This window comes from Caretta caretta, chromosome 4 (genome assembly GCF_965140235.1).
Source record: "Caretta caretta isolate rCarCar2 chromosome 4, rCarCar1.hap1, whole genome shotgun sequence".
Taxonomy (NCBI): domain Eukaryota; kingdom Metazoa; phylum Chordata; order Testudines; family Cheloniidae; genus Caretta; species Caretta caretta.
Window position 1 is genome coordinate 70,040,904 of NC_134209.1, and position 22,374 is coordinate 70,063,277.

Sequence of the window (22,374 nt, forward strand, 5' to 3'; positions counted from 1 at the left end):
GACTTTCCAAGGCCACACAGCAAGTCATTGCAAAAGTAAGTATTATAACTTTGACTTGTGGCACCTTAGAGACTAACCAATTTATTTGAGCATGAGCTTTCGTGAGCTACAGCTCACTTCATCGGATGCATACCGTGGAAACTGCAGCAGATATTATATACACACAGAGATCATGAAACAGTACCTCCTCCCACCCCATTGTCCTGTTGCAGGACAATGGGGTGGGAGGAGGTACTGTTTCATGATCTCTGTGTGTATATAATATCTGCTGCAGTTTCCACGGTATGCATCCGATGAAGTGAGCTTTAGATAAGCTATTACCAGCAGGACAATGGGGTGGGAGGAGGTACTGTTTCATGATCTCTGTGTGTATATAATATCTGCTGCAGTTTCCACGGTATGCATCCGATGAAGTGAGCTGTAGCTCACGAAAGCTCATGCTCAAATAAATTGGTTAGTCTCTAAGGTGCCACAAGTACTCCTTTTCTTTTTGCGAATACAGACTAACACGGCTGTTACTCTGAAACCTAACTTTGACTGGCTCTCCATCTGGTACTCAGTTCACTAGACTACAATATCTCTCTCTTTTTTTTTTTTTTTTGCAAAATCCCATCAGATAGTAGAATTCGAAGTGATGATGAGTGAACCTCTGAGTTTGGGTTTGGTTAGGAGAAACACCCACATATTTGGCTACTTATCTAAATGACACAAACCATTCAGATCTGCAGTGGGCTGGAAACCTCAGGAGAGCAGATTCCTGCAATATTTTTAGTGCTTCCTTTTTCTGGTGTGGCTGGAAATATCCCATATGGCACACTGACAGCACTTAATAAATACTAATACTTCCAGGATAGCCTTTCCTGCTGCCTCTTAGCTCTTCCTCTTTCAGTCTTCACCTTGAACCTGGAAGTGCAGAGATCTGCAGAACAAAGATCAATTCAGGTTTTGGGTAAAAGGTATACGGACAAGAAAGACTCTTATTGTAAATTAATATGTTCACCATATTTAAAACTAACCTTTTTTTAAGCCAGAGGTCAGAAGTACTTTTACTTTGATTTGATTTAAATTATCATGACGTTTGAGTCACAGACCAACCAGTATAAGGATGTTCTCAAGGAAGGCCGGGGGCCCAGTTCTCAGGCCTGAGATGGCCTGCAGTAAAGCTTTCCTAATGAGCCAGTTGAAAAGTCATCTAATGTGAGAGATTCCCTAGGGATTGTAGCATCAGCATATAGCCATCTTTGCCATACTACTAGGATTCTGTACCATGACAGCTTGACCATACCTGAGAATCAGGCCTGACACCTTTAGCTCAGGTTCTTCATACTCTTCCATGTGGCATTTAAGATCACTCAATGTAAGGAGCTTTGATTGTGCAAGGTCATCTAAGCTTCAATATCTATGTAAAATAGTGGCTAAATTACTATTCATTTAATTAAATATAAACCCTTGTTTAAAATAAAAATTGTCAAATTGTGGGCTACCATGTCTTTTAGTATGTTTTAGCTGGATGTGATCTGATGGTCAAGAAACTAGGATTTATTGTTGGAATTCTAAAGCAAATATTAACTCAGGTATATGGAATGAGGCATTACAGTAGGCGAACCAATGCTAACTACAGAAATAAGGTGTTTCTATGCCAGGCCAGCTATTGTACGTCATAGGTTTTGTTGTGATTCCATCTAAGCAGTGCTGAGATATTGCAGCTTGAATAGCAGGCTTGATACAAATATGAAAATGGATTTTTTTTGTTGTGTATAAGTCAAAGCCTGAGGGCCACATCGGGTTTCCAAAATTGTATGGAGGGCCGCCTAGGGGAGGCTGTGTCTCCCCAAACAGCCAGGCGTGGCCCATCCCCCGCCTCCTATCTGACCCCCCTGCTTCTCACCCCCTGACGGCCCCCCCGGAAATCCTACCCTATCCACCACCCCCTGCTCCCTGTCTCCTGACCACCCCTGACTGCCCCCCACCCCTGACTGCCCCCCATGCCCCATCCAAGCACCCCTTCTCCCTGTCCCCTGACTGCCCCCCGGAACCTCTGCCCCTGACTGCTCCCTCCCCAGACCCCTGCCCCATCCAACCGCCCTGACCCCTATCCACACCCCAGCTCCCCTGACTACCCCCCTTGGCCCTTTACCGCACTGCCTGGAGCACCAGTGGCTGGCGGCGCTATAGCCGCGCTGCCCAGAGCACCAGGTCATTCCACGGCTCTGCAACTGCGCTGCCCGGCCGCCCAGAGCATTGTGCCAGCCGTGCAGTGAGCTGAGGCTGCAGGGGAGGGGGAACAGCGGGGGAGGGGCCGGGGGTGAGTCTCCCAGGCCAGGAGCTCAGGGGCCGGGCAGGAGGGTTCTGCGGGCTGGATGTGGCCTGCAGGCTGTAGTTTGCCCACCTCTGGTCTAGGATTTCCCCAAATTTCATCCGGGACACATCAGCACTCACCTCTCTGCTTTTTTTGTGCAAAGCAGGAAAGTAACTAGAGAAACATGACATGAAGAAATTTTTTTAATGAAGCATCTGGGATAGAGGAGACAAGGCTTGCACTCTTGGGAATTTCTTCCAATTGTTTGCCTGGGATGGGAGGAGGAGGCTAGTCCTAAAATAATAGTTTGTGTTCACATTGTATTTTACAACTGCACTGTACAAGCATTAACTAATTAAGCTTCATATCTCTCTGTCAGTACTGATATCCCCATTTTGTAGATGGGGAACCTGAGAGAGACTGGTGAAGTGACCACATAGCAAGTCAGTGACAGAGTTCCTGATTCTCACCCATCTGCTCATTTCTGCAGGCCATACTGTTTCTCTCACTAGTATTTTTGTCAATGAGCTGAATCCTGCTTTCACACTGGGATTTATAGGTGTGGAAGGGATGCAGGTTCAGTCCCAATACATAACTAGCCATTGCTGAGCAAAGGAAATGTGCAGCTATATTGCACAGGACGTTAGGAATAGAATATGCTTAGGCCCTTTTATAATCCAACCACACTATCAAAAGGCACATTAGCAAGTAAGGAGTTAAATATTGGTAGTGCAGTGACTGGAAAGACAGCCATTGTCCACCCAGCCCTAGTTCATTGTGCTGTACATTAGAACCAACGAAAGGCAAATTGACTTGGAACTAACATGAGCTTTCACTCAAGTCTCCGTAAAGTTTTGAAAGCCTTTGTCTAAAATGTTTGTTGACCTGAATCTGCTTTTTTTCAGTCGTTAGGGTTGCCTAAAATTATTTTTCTTTTCTGGATCTATTTTCCTGGTTCCTAAATGGAAACAACAGAGCAGACATAGGAACGTAGGAATTATTAAACTATACTGGGAATGGATGCTGCTGCCGATCTGACAGGATGTATTTTTGCCATTATAAAAAACCCAAAAGCGTCCTAAGGATATGATTTTTTTTTTTTTTAAAGCACTGTATATAGTGTTCAGCTAGCATTGATACAGCAAGAGCAAGTCACCCTCCTTTAATTTACAGCCAATTATGCTGGCCACAAAAACAGAAGAGAGTCTCAAACTGGTATTCACTCTGGGCCCGATCTGAAATTGCTTGCTGGGCAAAAGTTTTTAAACAAAACTTTTTTTGGCGGGGGGGGGCTGAAAAAAAGCAGATTCTGGTCAACAAAAACATTTTGCAAATTTGTATCAAATTGCTGAATTGTTTAGTGGTGGGGAAAAATCAGAAAAATTTAAATTGCTCAATTACATCATTTTGAATTTTGTTTCAATTTTATTTTTAAAAAGGTAAAAAACATGACGTTTTGTCCAACCCAACACTTTTTTTTTTTTTTTAAACATTTTATCTCATCGAAAAATTGGAAAATCTTTTGTTTTGGGTTGACCTGAAACAATTTTTTTCTTTTTCTTTTTCAGTTCAACCATGAAACTGAAAAACTGGTTACTCACACAGCTAAGAGAGAGATGCAGCAGGCTGTAGGGGGAAGGAGAGCAAAAGCAGCGTTGTCATCTTTGCACTGCCTGAAGTCTTGGCTCACATGGCCTCTGGCATAAGTTAGAACAGTATGGGGCTGCTCACACTTACAGCAGCCTCCCCAAGGCTGCCAGAACCTCCACAACACTGACTGCTGTGGCTTCTCTCCCTCCTTTCTTTAATATGTCCTTCCTATCTGACTGTACTCTGACATGCCCCCTATGCCAGGGATTCCAAGGGGGAAGGGGGAACAGCAGCAGCAGCATAAGGCCGCTTCTGTTGGCTATACACTGCTGCTGAGCTGGAGGAATTTTCCCCATGTTGCTCTATGGCACCACAGCAGTTTACAGGAGCTATGGTAAAAAGAAAAGGAGTACTTGTGGCACCTTAGAGACTAACCAATTAATTTAACCTTAGTCTCTAAGGTGCCACAAGTACTCCTTTTCTTTTTGCTAATACAGACTAACACGGCTGTTACTCTGAAACCTGTCAGGGGCTATGGTGGAACCAGAATCAGTCCTCTAATGCTCTCAGTTCCTTTTGAAATCAGCATGTTGCAGGACTGGGCTCCATTAATGCAAGTTATTGGTAATTCATACAGTGTTAAACACAATACAAGGAGCCAACTTCTTTTGTGTTTAAGCCAACAGAAATGGTGCAAAGTTAAAGTGCTTTTCTTTACTGTAACTTACAGACAGCCCACTCAGGTTCTCCTCTCTGAATTTCTGTAGGAAGCAACTCTCCCAATACTAGTCCCAGAAAGTAAAGTCCAGTCCTAGCATGGGTGATTTTAAACTAGGCAGGAAATTTTATGGATGCCTTTGCTCCTTCATCCAGAAAGGAGCTTTAAAATATTACCATCTCCTTCCTCTTTGCCTGGGAGCTGGGTCAGAGGTCAGGGGAAAGCAGCAATTTAATCTTCTAGAAAAAAATGTCCTTAATTGAGCAGCCAGCTCTCTGAATTCTGTCCTGGTTCCTAATGTCTGAAAGAATTATCAAACCTGCTTTCAGGTTTTCCCCCTTGTTACCGTTATTTCCCTGTGTGGATATTTGAGAAACACAGGCTGTATAATGCCCATTAAGTTGTAAGACTCATGCTATTATTTGCTCCATGAAATCAAATAGCTATGGGGCTCCCTTCTGTGCTGAATGACAGGTTTCAGAGCAGCAGCCATGTTCGTCTGTATTCGCAAAAAGAAAAGGAGTACTTGTGGCACCTAGAGAATAACCAATTTATTTGAGCATAAGCTTTTGTGAGCTACAGCTCACTTCATTGGATGAAGTGAGTTGTAGCTCACGAAAGCTTATGCTCAGATAAATTGGTTAGTCTCTAAAGTGCCCCAAGTACTCCTTTCCTTCTGTGCGGAGGCTCCCAGAACCTGAAAACACACAGATCAAACCTGATTGCCCAGGTTCTCTAGGTGTTAGTCAAATGTTAAAGAATGTCTCAGTAATCTCATGGGCTGAAATTCTGCAGGCCTTATTCAGGAAAAAAAAATCCTGTCAAAATCAACAGGACTACTGGCTGCTTACAGACTGAGAGAGGACTGCAATGTGTAACTCCAAGATAATATAATATCTTCTGCAATGTACTGTTCCAATTCTTTCACTTTTGTTTTGGTAACTCAACCCTAGGGCTGATCTACACTACAAAGTTAGGTTGGCTTAACTACCTGGCTCAGGGCTGTGAAACATTGCACATCCTGTGCAATGTAATTAAGCTGACCTAAGCCATTGTGTAGACATCACTAGGTCAATGGAAATCCTTACTACAGTGATGGAAGAACCCCTGATTGTCAATTACTGAATAGTATTCAACAAATAATTTGTGAACAAATTTCAGCCTCTGAATTGAATGTGAATATTTGTTTAACTTTCTGTGACTACTCTTTCAAATAAAAAATTGAAAGTCTGTGGAAAAATAAAAAGCATCAGGGACACTGAGGTGAATTCACAGGTTTTACTTTAATAAAGTAAAGTTAGCAAATAAAGTCTTAAAGTATTCGGCCTATTCTAGTGAGCACCATTGTGCTATGCAAAGAATTGTTTTTCTTTGCTAACTATGAGAAGGCCAATTTAAAGGATAAAATGTAATGTATGTAAAATGCCATTATTCTGGCAGGAAGAAAATGGTTTCTCTCAGATTCATCTTACTCATCTGGTCTTTTATTTATACTTCAGGTTTCCCTGTATGTAACTTTCCACAACTAATTCTCTCCTACCAGTGCATTAGTAAACATTTCCCATCTAATTCCTCCAGAAAACAGAAAGAAAAGCATGTTGGAGAGGAAAGAGCCAAGGCTGCTCTAGTAAGGAAATGGATACTTGATAGCAGAAGAAAGTGAGGTGGGATGGGAGCTTTCAAGGAAGGCCTAGACACTTTGGAGGAGGAGAGAGGGAGTGGGAAACGAGGCAGCAAGCCTATAGCATAGCATAGGGTTGCCAACCCTCCCGATTTCACTGGGAGTCTCCCGGAATCACACCCTGTCTCCTGGAGGCTACTGAAGCCAAACTGAGAGATTTTAGGCGCTGAAAGCCAGCGGTGCAGCAAGGCTAAGGCAGGCTCCCTGCTTGCTCTGGCCCTGTGCCACTTCTAGAAGTAGCTGGCATGTCCCTGAGGCCCCAGAGGATGCAGGGGGTCCAGAGCCCACAGCCCCTTCCATGCCCCTGCCCCAGCCCAGTGAAAGTAAGTGAGGGTGGGGGAGAGAGAGTGAGCGGGGTGGGGCCTTGGACCAGGGGCAGGGAAGGGGGCGGGGCAAGTGTGTTTGGGTTTGTGTGATTAGACAGTTGGCAACCTTACACAGCAGTGTACAGAGAAGAGGTACAGGTGGGGAGTAGATATAATCCAAGATCAGTCTGGAGGCGAGAGGTTCACCAATGGTTGACTTAGGCCTGGGTGGGGTAGAGAGAAACTATGGCCATGTCTACATAGCCATAGTAGACATAGGCTACAAAATTATGTCAAGGTAACTTAAGTCCGCATACTGCCACACTTGTGTGCACCCTAGGCTCCTTGTGTCGGTGGTACACGTCCTCCTCAAGAATGTTTGTATCAATTGTATTGTCAGTGTTGGGCACAGTGGGATGGCTCCTGGAATCCAGTAATAGTCCATGTGAGCAATGCAGTGTCTCCATTGACACTGCATCAACCTGAAAACGTTGACCATGTCTCTACACCACTCGGGGCAGTGGTGTTACTAAATTGGAATATAGAGGCACTTATGTTGGTGGGAACCAAATTTAAGTGAAGATGCTTCCACAGTTAGGTGGATGAAAGGCAGCTTATGTTGACCTAACCATGCAGGGCCTATGCAATGTTGCATGCTGGGTAGTCAATGTGTGTGATAATAGAGTTCTGGGGAGAAGGGAAGGAAATGAGAGAAGCACTATTTTTCCCCATAAGAATGGTGGCCTCCAAGCAGTAAAGTAAGAGCTATTCACAGACACTTGGGATTCAAAAAGTTTTTCTAAACCAATATTTTCTGGTTTTGAATATTAATGCAGCAATCTTTCATCATAGTTCTCTATCTAGACAGCCTTTAATGTAAACACACTGGAGTCTTCCTTTAAGAGAACACACATAATAGGTATTTCTTAATCTTGAAAAAAGCCTAAACTAGCTTTATTTTCCCAATCTTCCTTGGAAGGGAAAAAAAAAAATCTCAGCTAACACTGCAGCCTCAGACTGAAAGGGTTGATTGCATTCACTTTAATATCTCAATGAAAGTTTGAGAAACAAGGTCGGTAAAGTAATATCTTTTATATCTCTTATTGGATAACATTACCTCTCCCACCTTGTGTCTCTTGTATCCTAGGCCCAATGCAGCTACAATAACACTGTAAATGTCAATGAAAGTTTGTGAGACCATAAAAAGGAAAATCACTGAAAGTAACAATCACTGAACTTGCCCTGTACCATGACAACCAGGAAGACGGCCTGTCTTGCCCAGCAAGTCATGCTGAAAGGAGTACTTCATCTTCTACATATAAAATGAAACCCTTTCTGGCCTACAGATCACTACAGCAGGATCAGGGCTTTTGACTGCACCAAAAAAATCCATGCTGAGAACTTAAATTAGTCACTTTATTCCATTCATTCTCTAGTCAGCGATGGGATGACTCAGAGCTGCCAACTATCCCCATTTACTTTTATTTATGTAAAAGACTAACCACTTTTCAACTGTACCCCTCCCAAAAAAGCCTTTTTAAGCTCCGTTTATGGCAGGGGCATTAAAAGTGTGTTCTCATTTATAGCTTAAATTGTAGGGAGAACTGAGCTAAAAGAGGAAAAGCTAAAATCCAGTCAGAGCCTCTTCTACATTTTGTACACATGGTTGGTACACGTGTTGTCAGCATATTGGGATATGGTAAGGTTTTAGTTGTTGTTTTTTTAATTGCAATACATTTAAAGGAGACTTTGTTTTGTGGGGGCTGTGTTTTGTGTTTTTTTTTAAAATGAAATGCATTTAAAGGTGGATTTTTTTATTTTTAAGGGGAAAACGGGTGGGGAAAGGGAAATGGGCTTGTGCTCTTTTTGATTGCTTGTTTTCCCTGACGATGGTGTGTGTGTGTGTTTTAAAAAAAAAACACTAGAAATCCATCAAATCCAAAACACAACAACAAAAATCAGGCAATGCCTCATCTATATTAGAAAAGTCCATGATGGCTAGTGTAATTATAACATCACAAAAGATGGAAAGTTGAGCAAAGGGGAGGGGAAGGAATTTTTAGGCAGACTGTGTAAAGTGTTTTTTTTTTACTTGCAATGTCTAATTGATGATTTGGAAGAAGGATGCTTCTTTTAAAGGTTTTAACACTTGCCCTTTAATTAGGGTCTGAATACTCCTAATACACATTCTCTAATAACTTTTTCAGGTCTTCCAGGAAAAACTAGACCAGACTGTACACTCCTAATATTTCTAAGTTAGAAAACTAGCAAGGGGAAAACCCCACCTAAATTAAAAGCAACTATTCCACTTTGAAGCCTTCTTTATCCATCATAGAGTAGCAGAAATCCATTAAAAATCTTTTGCAGATTGTATGTAGGCCCTGAAGTATCAGAAAAATGTTAAGTACTCAAACTCTCGGACATTTATAGTAACTGAACCTTGAAGGATTGAAGATATGGGGTAAATTTTTGAAAAATGCATAAGTGACTCAGGCTTCTATTGACTTTGAACAGGATTTAGGTGCTTTTCAAAATTTTACTTGTTTGTTGCCTTTCGGTAAGCGAGAGAGAGCCCAGCAGCTAGCAATTATTAGGCTGGGTAAATCCTAGGGTTCCTCCATAGACTTCAGGGAGAGTTTGCCTGACCAAGAAAGACCTCCAGGTTGACCCCCAAACATTTAAAGGATGTGAGTAGATCGCTAGTCACTTCCCCATTTGTAAATAATGAGCTATTTTTCCAAATTGCCAATCAGTCGCAGTCAGCAGTCTACAATTTTTTTCTCTGGAAGTGCTGCTTGTGTTTGTTGATGGGGCTGGGAGATTAGTTTACTGCTGCAGAAGTGAAAATGGACCAATGCCTTATAAATTCATTCATGATGGCATTGGTCTGCTTTTGGAGAATGCCTATAGGAACATTTAGTCCTCTGCACTCATGAGACCATTTTGGAGCAGGGCACGAAGCTGGCTGTTGCTTTTCAGTCTTTGTACCTTGGATTAGTTGAGGAGGCCAGTGCTTGGAGAATGCAAGCAAGGCAGGCAGTGTATTCCATCCAGCTTTAGCAGCAATTTTCAGCTTATGAAAAACAGATGACTTAATGCTCTGGAAGTGAAAGCGACTGACATAAGAACAGCTTTGACAGAAAATCCTGGGTTAAGAAGATTCAAGCTCAAGCTAGATTGTTTTTCCTTTGTTTATTTTGATTACGTCACTGACATGGCCCCAAAGAGAATCAGACATACCATTTGGAAATACAAGGGGCTGAAGTTTTAATTTTCAGATCTCTTCCGACTGCAGAGCTACAGGAGTAAATGAAGTGAGGAGGGAGAGGGAAACTAAAAGCCCTTCCTGTGGTTTCCTGCTCAGCTGACAGCCATTTAAAAAAAGGGAGAGGTAGCAACAGCCCTCTCCTATTGTCTTTCTAAATACTGTAAATTCTTTCACAATTGTTTGCTACTATCCTTGTGTTTAATTTACACTCGGGTATTTTCTGGAAGTGGTGAAAATCCACTCTTGGTTGCTGTGATTTCTGTCAGGGATTCTGCTGTGTGAGTGAGAAAGAGGGAATCAGCTTGTGTTGTTTCTTCTCATTTTGGGCATTGTAGACAGTTAAGTATTGGCAGTTTGACACCCCTTTTGTTGATGGGCATGTCAATATGATTTTCGAAGGTTAGGTGCTGTTATCCTTCCTGGCGGAACCTTTGCTGCATTTGTGCAGAAACTGTTTGGGACTTGGCAAAAAGACAACAGCGAATGTTTTGATCAACTCTGTGTGTCGAGTGCTGGAAGAGTGAGCTTTTCAAAGGGAGATTGTGTGATGCTGCATAAACAGGACAGGACATGACAAGGCAAACAAATATTTTCTGCTACTTAATGTTAAAAGAAAAAAAAACTGAAGCAAAGCCCAGGAGCTTGCATGTGAAACAAATGCAAAGCCATTTATTCAACAAAAGAACATGATATTGTCCTGTCAAATCTGCAGAGTCAAGGTACGCTTAGGAATTTTTAAAATAGTTCTCCTCTCCCCCATTGTTATTTAACCCTTGGAAGCTTGGAACTAAATTCGATTGCCTTACCGAATTGTTCTTCATACAGACTCAGACTAGTTTCTGATGGCAAGGTATTAACTGCTGCTTGTCTGCTGATACTGATGGATTGGGGTTAATTTTTATTATTTCTCTTGCTCATACAGTGCACAAGGAGCTTCAGACAATTTGTGGTTAAATATAAGAGAGACCAAGGTCATATGAAATTGATAAGGCCCAGAATTTTAGATACCGTACCCTTGAATCTGATGCTTCCCAATACAAAACAAACAAATAACCCAACCCCCTGCTGCCAAACCTTTTAACCTTGTAATATGCTCCAATATCAGCCTGTGAAACAAGGAAAGCCATAGCTTTGAGGTCAAACTTTCAACAGGCGCCGCAGGCAAAAGCTATGTACAAAACCATACTGAACTTTCTGTGGGCAAATCAGAAGACTGAAGTGAAGATATAACATAGTAACTAAATAAATAAGGGATCTGTAGGGCTGGGGGATGCCCTATAGGAGTACAGGGGGAGATGTAGTGGGCATTGTTGGAGCCTTTCCAGATCCTGCTTCTAAAGAAAGGGGAGGGGAGCGGGTTCCTTTCCTCTCCCACTGAAGATTCTGGAATGTGGAATTTGAGGGCAGTGGGATGCCTTTTGGGTAATCCCTTGAAGAGCTGAGAAGGCAGTGTTGCCATCTCTCATAATTTTATCATGGGTTTCATAATAGTTGGCATTTTTCTTAAAGTCCCAGTTCCTGGAGTCAAGTGATTTGTATGGGAATCTCAACTTTATTTATTTTTTAAATGAAAGCTTCTAACCCTCCTGGTTGTGGGGAAGAGCTTGAAAACATTAACCCTAAAGTCTTAAAAAATCAGAGGCAAATGAAAAGAACCCAAAATGTATTATGATTTTTTTTTTAACCGCCATTATTTTTAAGCCAGTCTTGTGGGGTTTTTTGGTGGGGAGACTAATTCATGTTGTTGTTTTTTTGTTTTTGTTTTTTAAATTCCTGGGGTTGGGAACGCTGAGAAGAGAGCATCCAGCTATTGTTGAATACATTTGGGAGATGCTGGAGTAGACATCCGTCTGAATTTGTGCACGAAGCTAGAGGACAGCTAAAGATAAAAAGAATGGCAGGTCCTGTTTTCCGGGAGCATATGGATGATTGGCCAAAAAAAAATTGTTTGATTCAGGCCTAGTCCAAACCCCCTGAAGTGTTCATTGAACCCCAGCAAACCTTTTCATCAACTTCAGCAAGCTTGGGGTTTATGACAAAACCCCCTGCATTCTTCTGTCTGGTTCTGGCCTATGTTATGGGTGGTCCTCACAGCTGTTTCTAAATGGAATTTTTAAACCGTGATATTTGATGCTATATCTATGTATCCTGCACTCATTTACCGATGAGTATTGGTGGTGGATAAATAGTTTTGTTCTAAATATCAACTTTTTTTAAATGGAAATTCTTTTCCATGAACCAACCATATTGCATTCAGTGAAATTCAGATAGCTTATAGTTAACTGACATTAAACAGGTTTCAGAGTAGTAGCCATGTTAGTCTGTATTCGCAAAAAGAAAAGGAGGACTTGTGGCACCTTAGAGACTAACCAATTTATTTGAGCATAAGCTTTTGTGAGCTAAATTGGTTAGTCTCTAAGGTGCCACAAGTACTCCTTTTCTTTTTGACATTAAACAGTTTTCAGTTAGGGCCTGCTTTTCTGGTGTACTAGCCATTTGTGCATGTTGCCTAGCTGTGAATGCTGTGTGAATTTTGCTGCGCACAGCTGCGTGTGCATAACTTTGAAAATCAAATTCTTAAATGCCAAAAAATTACTAATTTTTCTGCTCTAAACAGCACTTGCTGTAGTTTTTGTGCATGTATTTTTAACTTGTTCAGTTAATACACTATATAGTTATGTGTTTGCAGGCTGGTTGCATGGTTTTATAGACAACAGTGATGGGGAACAGTAACTTGAGCAGACTGGAGTGAAGGCTTCACTTTTTTTAGTACTAAAATTTTTGAAGGCACCAACAAAGACACAAACAAACCATAATGCTCCTCTCCCCTTTCTAAGGCTTAATCTTGTTTGATTCCCAGCCATTTAACCCCTGGTTGTCTGGTTGCCTACCAAGCAGATCTGGTAGGAAAAATGGGTTGTAGGTTTTGGTCTTACCGGGGAGAACCTGGCCAAGCTGTCTGGGGATATTCCAGATATAGGGGCAGGAGATAGTCCTAATCTAGTGATCTGATTTTTAGCTTGAAGAAGATGGGATTGTTCTAGATGATCAGTGCTTAAAATTATCGCAGAGACATACTGGGTATGTCCTTGCCTGATGATGAAATGTTGCTAATTCATAACAAATTTATGACTCAGCAGTTTATGTAAATATATTTCTGTTATTACTGATTCCTTCGTGGGAAATAATGAGTAAAATGAACTACCTAAGTTCAGGGTGTCCTAACTCTGAGAACAGTGTCATGTGTTCCCATATGAAAGCTGAAATTTGTCCAGCTGCATGGGACTTCAAACATACACTGTTTTGTGTAAACATGCTGTATTATGGCTCAACACATGGACTATTTGCACAAAAACAAATGCTTGGTATGGTAAATTAGGATTTGTCCTTGAGCCTAATTTAAAAGGACTGTACGTAATCATTTACCAAGTATATCAGTTCTTCAAAATAAAATATGCCTGACCTTGGGAAATTAATATAGCTGATTAGCACTATTTGCTTATGTATGTACAGCGGCAAAATTATACAGATTTCTCAGAGCAGTAAAAAGGGACATAGAGTAATTAGGGCCCAGAACTTAATTTACCTTTAAAATGATTATTTTGTGGTTGGGATTAGTTCTTCTGGTTTAAATATTTGTTTTAGGGAACATGAAGCTCTCAATAATAAATGCAAATAGCCACTAATATTGGTGGATCTACATATGGACTCTAAATTCTAGTTTTTTATGCTTTGCTGGCCCGTTAGCAGAAATTAGATGTACTATTTCCAGATAAAGTCCTAATAATACCAAGCTCTTGTAAAGCACTTTTCATTACTAGATCTCAAAGTGATGTGCATATTCCTATTGCGTTATTAACGATACTTATGCATAGACAAGGAAGCAAGAAACATGAAGACATGATGGTTTGTTCTATAGAATCACTGGAATAAGATCGATGTTTGCTAAAGGGAAGAAAAATAAAAAAGGAATGAAAGTTCACTTTCAGGATTCTAAGAAAAATGATGTATAATGAAGGGAAAATAGGTCAGCTAAATACAAATTTCTAACACATAAAAGTGGATGGTATGCTATTTAAAGCCTTCCATGTGCTTTAATTTTTATCATGTAATACTTAATATGTTGAATTAACAATGTTTACTTATGCTTCTTTAGTTAGAGTTGAGGCAACCTGTTTATTCTAGGTTTCAGAGTAGCAGCCGTGTTAGTCTGTATTCGCAAAAAGAAAAGGAGTACTTGTGGCACCTTAGAGACTAACAAATGTATTTTAACATAAGCTTTTGTGGGCTACAGCATCCAATGAAGTGAGCTGTAGCTCACGAAAGCTTATGGTCAAATAAATTTGTTAGTCTCTAAGGTGCCACAAGTACTCCTTTTCTTTTTGTTTATTTTAGACAAGCCATACATGGAGTGGAGAGGCATTTAATCAGTGAACTGGTGTATATAGCTATGAAACTGTGATGCTGAGGTTCTAGTTATATATACTTAGAGGTGGTCAGTACCTGGAAATCCTGTTCTGCAGGAAATTCTAAAATTTCAAATGGTTTCATAATGAACTGGAACAAAAAAAATAAAAATTTCCCGCAGAATTTCATTCTGCAATTTCCTTTAAGAAAAATTAGAAACATTTTTTTTCAGACTTACTGAATTATTTTCATAGATTTCAGGGCCAGAAGGGATCATTGTGATCATCTAGTCTGACTCCTGTATAAAACAGGCGATAGAACTAATTGGTTAGTCTCTAAGGTGCCACAAGTACTCCTTTTCTTTCAACTTCCCCAGAATAATTCATTTTGAATTAGAGCCTTTTAGAAACACACATAGTCTTGATTTAAAAATTGCAAGTGATGGACACTCAACCATAACATTTGGTAAATTGTTCCAATGATTAATTACCCTCACCGTTAAAAATTTGTGCCTTATTTCCAAGTCTGAATTTGTCTAGCTTCAACTTCCAGCCATTGGGTGGTGGTATATCTTTCTCTGCTAGACTGAAGAGTCCATTAGCAAATATTTGATGCTTGTGTAGGTACTGATAGACTGTGATCACAGTCTCTCTCTTATCTCTCTCTTTAAGCTAAATAGATTGAGCTCCTTGAGTTTATCGCTGTAAGGCAGATTTTTCTAATCCTTTAATCATTCTTATGGCTCCACTCTTACCCACTCCAGTGTATCAACATCCTTCTTGAATCGTGGGCAGCAAAACTGGCAACAGTATTCCAGAAGTGGTTGCATCAGTGCCAGATACAGAGGTAAAATAACCTGTCAACGCCAAATTAAGATTCCCCTGTTTATGCATCCAAGGATCACATTAGCCTTTTTGACCATGGTGTTGTACTGGGAGCATCCACCTCAAACCCCAAATCTTTTTCAGAGTCACTGTTTCCCTGGATAGCATTTCCCATCCTGTAAGTGTGGCCCAAGTCCTTTGTTCCTAGACGTATATACATTTAGCTGTATTAAAATACATTATGTTTGCTTGCACTCAGGTTACCAAGTGATCCAGATCACTCTGTACTGGTGACCTGTCGTCTTCATTATTTACCACTCCCTCAATTTTTATGTCATCTGGAAGCTTTATCAGAGACAATTTTATGTTTTCTTTCAGATCATTGATAAAAATGTTAAATAATGTAGGTCCAAGAACTGATCCATGTGGGACCAACAAAAAACATACCTACTCAATGATGATTCTTGATTTACAATTACATTTTGAGAACTATCCATTACACACTTAATATGAGCCATGTGAATTTTGTATCATTCCAGTCTTTTAATTAATATGTCATTAATGCCTTACAGGAGTCTAAATGTGTTACATCAACACTATTCCCTTTTTCAATCCAACTTGTAATATTATCCCCCCCTCCCCCCCCCAAAAAGGTTGAAATTGTTCCATTGCAAAGTTATTGACCTTTTGTTATATTATAAATTCTAAAGCAATAGACTATAAAAGTCAAAGTATTTTAATCTTATTCTGTCATGACCTGGCAAATCATGTCATATCGTATTATATTATGATATGACATAATACAATTGTCTAAATGTTTCTATTTTTAAAATTGGTATTTAATTACTTTGCAATTATAATCTATAAAATAGAATGCCAGTCACCAATTTTATAGTTTTAGCTGGCAATGAGTAATCACTATTGAAATTAGTGATTTCTATTATAATTAGTTCGGTAATTGGTACTTCGTTTCTTCATTGGTAACTGTCATTAGTGGTCGTTTGTAATTGATGATTGACTTGGTAACTGGTCATTTCTTATGGGAATTGTTATATTATAAAAATAAGGTAAATATAAAAATAAATAACATGACCTGCCACATCATAGTAGAATATCTCATGTCTGAGAGACAGGGATCCAGCCAGCTAGGGGAGCTGGGCAGCTTGCCTGTTCACCAGTAGGTCACCCAGGAAGCTGGAGCAACAGCTCCTGAATGGATGCCAAATAAAAAGGAAGAGTTGTAGTTCTAAAAACCTAGACTAGATGATGTGATGAATACAAAGGTGGATGGATGAGCAGTGATCAGCTGTATCTGTTTTAGTGCTAGTTAGCAATAGTAAAGTTAAATGAAGTGCAGCTAATTTAAGAGGGCGACTAATCTCAGACGTGAAAAATGTTAACAGTATGTATTCTGGCACTTGCTGCTCTACATGGTGATCTAGTTAATACAGACATAAAAATAAACCCAGGTTCGAAAATGCCAGCTAGACTACTAAGTTAGTTTACAAACAAACTGCTATATACTGTTTAACATCAGCTAGCAAGAACTACTAGATAACTAACTTTCGGAATATGTTCTGGTCATTAGAAGAAAACAAATGATTTATAAATGAAATGGGGGAAAAAGCTTTTTTAAAAAAATTTAATAGCTGCTATCTGTGATTAGAAATATTACTAAACAAATCAGTTTGAATAAATTGGGCCCTAAAAGACAATAATGTATGGTAGATTAAAGAGAGTATGAAGGAGAGGTGCATACGATATTAGAGGTCATTCATACAAATTGGAAATATAAAAATACAGTTTCTCTTAAAAGAATGAGTAGAGTGGAATGCTTGTCACAGTCTTCTCTTACCTTTTTGCCTATATGCAAAAGGGCTTTTTCATTCTTAATGTTTTCACTTTCTTGGCATAATGTCAGATGAGTTATTGTACATGACAGTGGATAAATTGTACATATTTTCTTAAATTCATAGTTCTTTAAATTATACATATTTTGCAATGAGGATCCACCGTAAACAATGGAATGGATGGAATTATTTTCTTCTCAGCTCATTTTTAAATACATACTATAGAAGTTCAGCAAACTGTCTGATTTCTTGGTATAGATTTATTTGGCCGAGTGTTGTTAGTCTGCGTAAACATGCATATGATTGCTTTATTTCTGGGTGGCTTTCTCTCTTTTTTTGGGGGGGGGGTCTATATCTAGCTATTTACTTTATATCAAAAGATGTGCTTCTTGATTTGTTTCTTTTCATCCTGGAAGTTTGGAATAAGAATCCATTCTTTTTAATTAGTTCTGAGGGCTACAGTCGTTGCTGGCTAGTGTGCTTTGTAGACAGTGTTTTCCTTCAGTGATTGAACATGTCAGTTGACCCAAAAGAGGTGACATGTGCAGGATGATTTAACAGAATGTAGTGTGAGTCTTTAATCTTTGCAAATGTTTATACAGTGCTTGTTTCATTGTCTGTCAAGGATTAGTGGAACTAATTTTTTAATCAAAAGCTTGAAATTATGCTGTACCACTGCATAGTAGTTGATTTAAGCAGAAAAGAATGGTGGCTTTGGGCTGAGTTACTCTGACCTACTTATCTGTGAGTAATATGGAAATATTCATATGCAAGTATGCTCCCAGACTTTGTCTGCATACTCAAAAAACAAACGAACAAAGTTAGTTGTGAATGTTTAGGATTATTATGCAATACAATTGACATAAAGAAAGATGGTGGTGTATTATAAACATTCCACTCCTAAAATATTTTGGCAAAAACCAAAGTCCTGATTTTAAAAGTACAGTTGTCTGTCTCTCTAATGTACTCCTCCTTGCTGTACCTAATCCCCTGCACTGTTTGACCCCTTGAATAATTTGGGCCACAGTATTTATTGTTAGAGAATTTAACATGCTTTGTGGAATACCAAACTCCCCAAAGTGCAGATATACATGGCAGGTGCCTCTAAGTGCCAAAACTTGGTATTTTGAGAACTGTTTAATCTACAGGTGCTCTGACAGAAAACAGCATGATGACATTCACATTCTAGTAAGTGTGGTTACTAATACTACCTTTAGTAATGACAAATCAGGAATGGAGAACTATACTTTTCCCTTCAGCAGTTTCACAGCTAGGATAAAGTTGCCTCAGAGAAGCGTACATTTGTGCAGGACGGGGCACGGTGATGTTTGATAGAAATGGAAGTATTACTTGTGAAATGTTTGCAACTCTCTCTCCTGATCCCCACATGCAGTGATGGAAGTGATGGTGAAAATCTTTATTGGATTAGCTCACACTAGACATAAATTCTCAAAGCTTTTTAAATTTTTTTTAGCCACAAACCTCATTTGCTATTTAGAATCCAAGTAACTGCACCTATATAGTAGAGCCTCAGTAATTTGTATTCTTCTACTTTGCAAAACTCATCCATCATGCACACACATGGAAATCAGTAATCTTTCTCCACTTCGCAACAGATTTTGTAGCAAAGAGCTGAAGTTTTGTAGTGTTCATTATTTTTATCAAATATATTCTAGTAGATTTGCTATTGTGCTATGAACTATCTGAAATTAGAGCCAAACTGATTGTGAAATGAAATGTTCAATATACATTTTGTCATGCACTATCACTGTTTTTTTTGAGTCTTTTTTTAAAAAAAAATTCCTCACTCATTCACAAAATTTAATCTTTAGCAATGGGTCCCACAGTCATTAGCAAGGATAACGTGATTTTCTGCATAATACAGAACCTCAAAGTGAGTTGATATGTAATAGAAGATTGTTTATTTCTAAGGAATCATATTCATACCATAGGCCATATACAGTCAGGGATTTTTTCCCCCTTATTTTTCCTCACTCCAATCAATACTCATAAGTAATGTCTGCTTGGAAGTCAGATGCACTTGAAAATGTGTAATTCTTATGTGAGATCTATCCCATGTCAGTATCTGACCATGTCTATGCTTTTGCTTGTGAGTGGCCCAGAGACAGAGAGGATCTAACTTTAGTTGTCTGTGAGTTCAGTGCCACACAGGATCTTGGGTTCGCAGACAAGCAACCAGCATACTAATATGGCCATAGTGAGGCAGGCCGGCCATTAATTTTATAAATGAGCTTTGGGAATTTATGCATTTCTGCAGGTGAAGCTGGTACTTCATAAGTTATGGGAAACACTTGTTCTGATCTATTGTTCTGGTTAATGAAGTGTCAGCCTTTCCCCATAATAAACAGGAAAGAAAAGGGAATAAAATAAAACACCCCTGCTTGCCTAGAAAGGCCTGTTGAGCTGTACAAAATTAAATTCTTATGTGTTTCCCGCTTTGGATGTGCTGAAGATGGATAATGTTAGATCAAATACACCTCTACCCTGATATAACGCAGTCCTCGGGAGACAAAAAAAATTTCACTGCATTATAGGTGAGACGGCGTTATATCAAACTTGCTTTGGCCCCCCCCGTTCCTTGTTCCCTGACCACCCCCTCCAGAGACCCCCGTCCCTAATCACCCCCAGGACCCCAACCCCCCTGCTCCCTGTCCCCTGATCCCTCCGACTGGGGGAGGGGGGTGTTTGGGGAAAAGTCCCACACTCACCTGTGGTGGGAAGCGGAGCTCCGTGGCTGGGAGCTGGCGGAGTGGAGCAGGCTGGGGCCAGGTTGCTCCGCTTCCGCCGCTGCTGGTAAGTGTGTGTGGGGGGGCTGAGGGGATCCCTTCCTTCAAGCCCCCTCCCCCCAGTGACGGGGCTGGGGTGAGGGCAGTGGAGTGGGCTGCTCCCGGCCCACCGCTAATCCGCCGGGCCACTCTAGAACTGCGGGGCCCCCAAAGGTGAGGCCCAGACCTAGAAGACCCTCTAAGACCCAAGACCCTCTACCCCTTATCCAACCCCTCAGCCCTGGCCTGGCCCGACACCCTTAACACGCTGCTCAGAGCAGCATGTTGGAGCTTTACCACATTGTATGCGAACCCGCATTATATTGGGTCGCGTTATATCAGGGTAGAGTGTAGAATGAACTTGGTGAATGTGGTGGGTGTGGATATAGTCTCTGATCCTGACATCTGCTAAGTATTCAAAACTCAGTGATTTTTAAGTGAGAGTTGTGGCTGTTTTTATCCATTGGAAGCAGGTCCTGGGTGTCCAGTTCTCTTAAAAGCCATTAGTAATTTTCATTCCCAAGGTTACTCTGACAGAGTTTATTCCTCAATATAACACCCCCAGGTTACACACATACATGTCCGTGCATATGCTCACAGGATGCATTAGTGTGTTTACAGTGAAAGTTGATCCAGCATAGAGGGCCTGGCCAAACCTTTCTGTGCCACTTGACTCCACAATGACCCTTTATGGGCACACATAGAAGAAAGGTATATGGGGTATTTTTGTGCACTTTTGAAGGAGACTGTGCTGAATTGGCAGGCATGGAGGATGCCGCTGGCGCTGGACTGTGGAGGAGGGAACTGGGTGATTCGGTGGCAAAAGCTCACATAAAGATATGGGGGGACAGCAGCCACTATTTCATCTTTTGGGCTGGACTAGCTGCTGCAGAGGGGTTATGCTGAAATCCAGCCTGCCCACTAGATGGAAGGTGGATTCTGCCCTGCATCCTTGCTGTATTTCTGGCACAGTGTGTTTACTCAGGCTGCACACAAGGAGGGGTGATTCGCTTCCCCGGTTTCTGATTGTTTTTTATATTTTTAACTTCCATTTATTGTATCTTGCTGTGAGTCACATTTCTTTCAGTGTATTGTGGCTTGTTTTCTCTACACTTTTCCAGTGGGGTGACGAGGTCTTCTGCCACTTAGGATAATCTGTTGTTAAAGCAAGGCTATGTCTACTCTTAAAACGCTGCAGCAGTGCTTCATTGTAGACACTGTTGTGACAGAAGGGGTTCTCCAATCGTCGTAGGTAACTCCACCTCCCCAAGAGTTGGTAGCTAGGTCAATGGAAGAATTCCCACCCCGAGAGATGTCGCCACGCTGCTATAACTTTTTAGTGTAGACCAGCCACTAGTCAGTTTCCTTTATTTTTCTAGTACTTTGAACCAGCCACCTGTTGTTCAAGTCTAACTTTTGATTCAGTGTTTTAGACTGGAGAGACCATCTCTGACCCATTAACATTTAATGTAGCTTAATTGACACTTTGCTTTCAAAGGTTTAAGGCCTTGATTTTTAAAGGTATTTAGTCTTTATGGTGTTCATCGTTGCAACACCTAAAGAGCCTGGTCTATACTTTAAAAATTAGATCGACCAAGCTATGTCGCTCAGTGCTATGAAAAAGTGCATGCCCTGATGGCTATAGTTGGATCAACCTCACTTCCAGTGTAGACGTAGGTAGATGGACAGAAGAATTCTTCTGTTAGCCTACTCTCCACCTTTTGGATAGGTGGATTAATGCCATTGATGGAAAAACCCCTTCCGTCGATGAAGGAAACATCTATATTAGGGCAATACAGTGGCAACACTGTAGTGGCTGTAATGTAGATATACGCTAAGTCTCATTTCCAAAAGTTATGTAGGCATTTAGGACCCTAAATCCCAATGGAATTTAGGCTCCTAAGTGCCTAAATCACTTTTGAAAATGAGATTTAGGCTCCTAGATCAGTAAATGTTGCAGTGCTGAGCGTCACAATGCCTAAATACCTTTTTAAAATCTGGGCCAAAGAGTCTATTTTTATTGTTATGGAATATGCAAGGCTGCTTTATCTATTTTTCTTTTCTCCCATCTACATTACAATTACCACTATTTTAGACTACCTACTAACAGCATACAGCAGTCCCCGAACATGGCTTAAAAATGGGTTCTGTTTTAGATACTTCCACCCTAAGGAATGTTTAGTTTCTCAGAATATTCCCTTTGGGGAAGTTCAAAAGTAGGTCTAATAGACATGCTCTTACAGATGTTTTTCTGTGACTGCCATTGGAACTGTTGAATCAATGCTAGCATGATTAGGGATATTTTTTTTTTTGCTAAAAGCCCCTACTATAAACAAGACTCCATTGTGTAGCTGGGCCCATGAAATGCTTCAGCTTTGGATTTTGCAGAGCTGTAGCATAATTGAACATATGGTTCCATCCTGTCTACGCTGCCAGAGAACTGTGTGTCTGGTATACTGGGTTCTCAAATACCGTAGTTCTAATTCTCATGTGTGGGGTTTTTTGTGTGTTTTTTTTTGTTTTTTCATTGGAATCTCCTCTCTGTGACTGTGACAAAATAACATGATACCTCATGAAGAGATTACAAGTAGTAAATAAATGACTTTAAATAGAGTGGTTCATGAAGTACATTGACACTAAGTAATT

The 22,374-nt window shown here is 40.4% G+C and overlaps 1 protein-coding gene across 9 annotated transcripts in view; it reads left to right on the top strand.

Moving 5' to 3' along the window:
• The window catches only part of TRIM2 (tripartite motif containing 2), a 120,983-nt gene that overhangs the window by 26,009 nt on the left and 72,600 nt on the right, over positions 1–22,374 (top strand). Inside the window, exon 3 of one of the 9 annotated variants that reach the window (XM_048847403.2) lies at positions 15,032–15,114. The exons of the other annotated variants lie outside the window; for them this stretch is intronic. The gene's annotated coding sequence lies outside the window, so the exon portion shown is untranslated. The remainder of the gene's footprint in view (positions 1–15,031; positions 15,115–22,374) is intronic. 9 annotated transcript variants of the gene reach the window in all.